Consider the following 6,721-nt stretch of genomic DNA (forward strand, 5'->3'; position numbering starts at 1 on the left):
GAGTAGAAGCTAATTGAATATTTATTGGTTGACTGCTTAAATAAACTGAGGAACCAGGGTATGTGCAAATCCTAAACTTTTCTTTAAATCAGTGTGTTCTTGGGACTATTTTCTTCATATCAGTGGGCCTAGGGCCTTGGGCCCTAGAGTTTCTGCCCTTGGGACTATCTGAAGACACCAAGGCAGGGAGGCGCAAACGAAAGGACCGGGAGACTTGGGCTCCGCCTCTAGCTTGGATGTAACACCTTAGAAAGGTCATTTAGTTACTCTGTACTTGGTGTCCTTGCCTGTTCAACACTGAGGCTGGATTAAATAATCTAAGGTATAAACATTCAAATTTTACAAATGTATATCCACCCAAAGCATCTGAAGAAAAACATGAAGCATTTGGCACTGAGCAGATCTTGACCGTTTTCTCCAAAGGTAACAGAAACGCATCTCACCAAATGGTAAAGGAGATAATCATGGTATTTCTAGGCTCTTTTCCTGTAAGAATCCTGGCAATTTTCACAAGTTTGGAGGGACTTTCCCATTAATTTTGATTCCCATGATTTCACACCCATGGAAATTTCCTCAGAGAAGCAGTTTCTTTGGCAGTTCCATGCTCACGATCATCTTAGTATCAATGGGAATTCTGAGATGTCAGCAGGGCAATAGGCCTCTTCTGGGAAGTGGGAAAAAGGAGCTGTCTCCTTTTATTACCAAAAATAAATACAGAAGACACAAAAGATTTTCACTACACTTGTCACATATGGTGGAGTAAGTTGAAGATGGAACTAAAGTCTCCTCCAAAAAATAAAAGGCTTTATGTGTGTTTCAAAGGCATTTTATGTTGCATAACATGGAATTAGCCCCAGCTCCAGCCCTTTGAGGTTTGCATATTTATATAAATATATTGTCTAAAACAAAGAATTTTGAATTCTGTCTTATATTTAACCCCACCCCCCGCCCCAGGAAATTAGAACACACTGGGAAAAAAAAAAAAAGCTGAAAGGAAACATTGTTTGGGGAGAACTTATCTGTAAACAATGAAGTGCCTTCAACAGTAAACAGTTCCAACAAATTGTACCAGTGGTCGAGCTCACTGTGTTTAGTATTTGCTGTACTTTTAAAATCTAGACTTAGCTTTGATTCATGCCTGTTTAGCCCCATGCTCTTCGCAGTGTGATCCATGGATCAGCAGCAACAGCACCACTTAAGAGCTTGATAGAAATGCAGAATCTCAAGTGCCACCCAGACCGACTGCACCAGAATCTGCATTTTATCCATAACCCAGGTGATTCTTATGACCAGTGGAGAAGCACTGCTCTAGTCTACAGAACCCATCCAGTAGAAGTGATGTTTAAAAGTGGTTTGCTTATTTTGAAAGGGCAGTTTTCTGGGAAAAAAGTTGTAGAAATTATTGGCTACATCTGTCACTAATGGGACTAAGACCCTCGCTAGTGTCAGAGAACAATAAAATACAGCATGCTATCAGTAGTATAAGAAAATGCCAAGAGACCTACTATCGGTGAGGCTTGCATTTGGGGCAGTTTTAGGACTCCTCTACCCACATTCTCTTGACACAGCCTTCCTGTGACCAAATACACACTTTTGAAAGATGACTAAGGTTAAGAGTGCAATCTGGCCACAGAAAGGAGAAAAGCTCACTGACCCATGCTGGCCTCTGACCTTGACCTCATTAGATAACCAAATGAGCTAACCAGGCATGGACATCAGAGAGCATTATGTGTTGATTAAGACAAAGCATAAGAAGAACCAGCAAAAGATCAGTTACACAGATGTCTCTACCTTGATCACCCATATTTATTAACACTATATATACATATTTTTCCATCTTCTGGTATTTTTCCCACTGTATTGCAGATCAGGGACTTGAAGACAACAAAAGGTTCTTCTCTTTCATAGCTCTCTAGTCCTTTCCTTCAAAGCACTTAAGACAAATTTATAAATTTATTTTTGTGTTTATTCTTTTTTTTTTTTTTTGGGGGGGGGCAGTACGCAGGCCTCTCACTGTTGTGGCGTCTCCTGTTGCGGAGCATAGGCTCCGGACGCACAGGCTCAGCGGCCACGGCTCATGGGCCCAGCCGCTCCGCGGCATGTGGGATCTTCCCGGACTGGGGCACGAAGCTGTGTCCCCTGCATCTGCAGGCGGACTCTCAACCACTGCACCACCAGGGAAGCCCTGTGTTTATTCTTTTATGATAGTTTCGACCACTAAACTCCCCAAGGGAAGAGACCTTCCCCCCTCTGGTTCACCCAACACTTAGCAAGATCCCTGGCACTTAGTAGAAGTTCAAGAAACATTTGTTGAGTGACTAAGTGAATGGATAGTAAATATGGATCATATCTCTAAAACCAAATCTACCTAAGCTACCCTGCAACATTCAATAAACATTGAATATTCTATTATGCTAGGGGTTGGATATACAAATTTGCCCTGCCTTTTAGGACCTTATATTCTAGTAGAAAAAATAGATTTATAATAACATTAACAGCTAACATTTTAGTCAGTGTTCTAAAAAATGTTATACTACTAATTTATTGATTCCAACAATTCTAGGAGGTAGATATTATGACTGTCTCCATTCTGTATATGTGGAAACTGAGGCTCAGAGAGGTTAAGTAACTTGCACACATCTAGTACAGGGTGGACCTGTATGTGAACACAGGTGGTCTATGTCCAGAAACCATACTCTTAATTAAGTACTTGGGTAACCACCTTCTAATAAGCTATGAGAAGTGATCAGAGAGGTATGCACAGAATCTAAGGAAGAAGAGGCGGGACAACTAGTTCTAAACCCAGCCTGTGCTCTTCAAAGTAATAACCAAAAGCAAGCACTTGCTGCTGATGAAGAATTTGCTGGGAAGGTCTATGTGGCAGATGCAGCCCAGTGCTCTCCAGGGGTTAGAGTCAGCCTGAAGTCAGTCTCACCTTCCCTCATCTTGCTCTTTTCAGCCTTGGTAGCCACAGAGATCCCAATCCAATAAAAACACATATTAACCTATACTGTGAGCTTGGTGCAGGAACTGAGCAGAGGCTTCAATGGTTTAAGGGATTCAGAGGAAGCCTGAACAGGATATCAATGACATCCAGATTCAGAATTTAGGACACAACAGGATAATCACTTCCCCAGGCACAATGCATGTAACTGTTTTCTCTCTTGGTCATCTCTCCATCTTTATTCTCCCTTTCTCCCCTCTCCGGAGGGGGACCTATCTCCTCCAGTCTTGACATGCATTAGGGTCTTTCAAGTGGAAGCACTTCCTCTAATTCCTGATAGGTTATGAGTGTGACCTCAGGTTCTGCTTTGTGTGTTTCAAGCTGAGATACCATCAGAACTCACATTTCCCTTCCAGGGCTCCACAAATTACTCTGGTGTGTGGATTACATAAAAATATAACTCTCAGTTCCTCGAAGTAGTTTAACAGAATTTGGAATTTAGGGGAATTTATGCACTCTGGAGCAATCTTTAAATAACGTGTTAAGTTCTAAAAGGGAAGATGCCCTTTACTTCAAGTCTTCTCTGAGGTAGCTATCTATAATTAGCGCCTTGGTCACTGAACTGATAAAGCAGGTATCTTTTTTAAAGGATAAGTCATAAGAAATAAAATAAACCTTCTACTACATCAAAAGTTACTTGCTACAGTCTTTACACACTTTGCCTCTTTCTACCTTCCGCCTCTGTTTTTGGATAACTGCACCTCTCAATATGTTTTTGTTTGTTTCTCTTTTCTTATTTCTTTTATACTTAGAAGGTACCTCAGTGTTTTATTCAAAGGAAAATCTCTTCTGACAGCAATTCCACTTACTCTTTGGTGTTTGGTTGTGCTTCCCTCTTCTGCTCTTTTTTACTGGCGCCTCCCAAATTCTTTTCTTTCTCTACTTCTCCCTGTCTGCATGTTTTCCCACCACCACAGTTTATCTTCTTTCTCCCCCTTACATGCCTGGATGGTACAAAATCAAAAGCACAAGCTGAGGGTGTTTTTCTATGTTGTTACATCTATCCATATTCTTTCCTCTCTGTGGATATGTTATCACAGAACTTGGTCATTTCTTGGAAAACACTGCCAACGGCTTGCAACTCAGCATGAACCATCTCCATAATCCCCATTGTTTTCAAAAATATAGCCATATCAATTTACAGCCATATCAAATGGAACTGATGGCCAGTGTGAAGGCCCGAGAGTGGTGAGCGTGCTCTCCTCACTGTTCGGCACCCCTCCCTGCAGTGGCCTGGATGAAGGGGGCCTATCAAATGAGGGCACACTGAGTGGGAATGGCTGGGGGGTGGCGCAGCAGTGGTAAATGTTCATATTAGAAACTGTTCTCTTTCTCTCATTTGCTCTGCATGGCCTGTCAGCAAAACCTGACAGCTTTAAACCCGGCAGGAATAACTAACCACTTATCTGTGATTTTCCAGCCTTGTCTACTTTCTGTGTACCTGAAACATTTTTTCTCTCCCTGATTTCAAACAAGCAGTATTTTCAAGGCACAAAAATTGAATATGTAAACCCAATGAAATTTGGTAGAAATATTAGTGTAGTCATACAATGTTTCACTATTAACCTTCTGCGGCATGGCATGGTTCGAGTATTTTTAATACTTGGATAAGTATTCAATTTTACTTCCTAATTTTAACATTCTTAAAATAATTTCTTCCTAAATCTAGCTTTTAGCTAATGCTTGTGAATAAGAGTGATCCTAAACTGCCTGGAGTTTTCATTACCTTCCTAACCAACAGTGCTATCACTGTGGTTTAACTCTTCAGCCCACCAAAGGCATAAACAAGAATATCCAGCAATTCTACTTTCATTGTGAAACACCAATTTCATTTACATCCAAAGAAAGTATGGATGAAATAAATCCAGTTGAGTGGTTGGCCGGAGGTGGTGTAGTTCTGACTAATACATCAAGTTTTCTGCTAGTAATATTTCTAAATCTATTACCTTATTAATATAAAATATAATTGATAATCTCCTATGTGTGCTGTAACAATAGAATTCAAGTTGGAAGCACGTTTCTATCGTAGGTCTTCTGCACCGTCACTGTCTCTTTCAACAAAATGCCCACATCCGACGTGTGATGTTGAAACGCTAAGTGATTTGTAATTCCTAATAATAACTTTCATTTTGTTAATTCCTTTCTGCCCTTTAGCATCCTTCAAAGCTTTAATGATCCATATAATTAAATTATAACTCAGAATGAGAACTTTCTAGAAATATAATATATAATAATAGAAATACAGGTTTTGTTTAAAATCAGAGCAATGTAATTGAAAGACAAAAGGTTAGATTTGATTGAAATTAGTGGAGCCTGGGCCTGAAACAAGAAGTGCTTCTGATAAAGAAGTGAGTTGAAGATGTGTGAGAGGACAGAGAACCACACCCCAGGGGCCAAGGTCAAGATTAATTCACTTTCTAACCAAGACAGATGAGAATCATTGCACAGGAGCCCACGGAGATGAGGGCCATGCATCAAACCCTGATACCTATGGATCTCAAATGCTACAAATGGCCACTGAAAACTCATCAATTCCGTTTCAGAGGGGGCAGTCTTAATGAACAGCGAGCAGGGCTCACACAATCACATAGTTCAGACTTGCGGGACTTTCTGTCCAAAGAGTAAATGGTGTCAGACAGACCTACAAGGGACCTACAAGGGAAAACACCTACAAGGGAAAAGAAAAAATAAAACTGGGTTTCATCATCATAATATGTGTGGCTATTCTGTCATCTGGAAAGAAAGAACAGCACAACTGCACAGCTAACACATTTGGATGAGGTTCTGCTGTCCTGGGAGGAAAGGGAATGTCTGACTGAAAAGCGTGACGAGTTTCAATCTGGATTCACCACTTTCATATTTTAGAAAAGGTGAAAAAGGTGAATGTACAAAGTGAATGTGAGCGGGCGTGTGTGTGTGTGCACGTGCATGCACCCAACCTCACAGTTGAATATGTTGTGAGGATTCTTATTTGCTAGACAAAGCAAATCAGCCATGCTGTTCCAGGTGGTCAGAGGACAAAGAGCTCATCCCCCACCCCACCCCCCTACAGGCGAGGAGAAAATGTCTCCTAGCCATTACAGTGCAGGAGGCACTTGAGAGGATGATTAGCCTGGTCAGGTCCATTCTAGCATAGCATTTTAGTAGAGCACAGCTGTTAGAATTTCTGGACTAGTGCCTCAATGTCTTCTCCCCAGACACTTAATTTAAGAACCCTACCAGAGATCAGGATCTCTAGATATTCAGTGCTATCCACAGATCAAAGTATTTGGCCACGCAACAGCTCTAGCTCCATCTAGCAGTTTTCACAACATCTCAGCTCTGACCCATTATATGCAATGCCAATAACTCATCTGATCTCGGAATTGTGAAGTAGTAGTCAAAATTCAGATTAGACAGAGACTGCCCTTTGGGTTTCTCTTTCTACCCCTTAGAGACTTTTACTGTATCTTTCTTATATCCCTTTAATCACACTTTTCTGAAATTATAACTGTTCATAGCTCTACGGCACTTTCAAAATATGAGGGAAGAGGTTTTCCTGGACAACTTTGCCAAATGTGGAGAGTCCACACAGAGGGGTAAGTAACAATTTACAAAGTACCAGCTCACTTTGGGTTGGTTCATGCTCCCTTTGACCAGCTGCATTTAAGCCAAGTGAGGCTCCCTCTCTTAGACTCGAAGCCCAGTCTGAATCATTCTGTTCTGTTCTGATAATGG

Source organism: Delphinus delphis, chromosome 7, assembly GCF_949987515.2.
Source record: "Delphinus delphis chromosome 7, mDelDel1.2, whole genome shotgun sequence".
NCBI classification, from domain to species: Eukaryota; Metazoa; Chordata; class Mammalia; order Artiodactyla; family Delphinidae; genus Delphinus; species Delphinus delphis.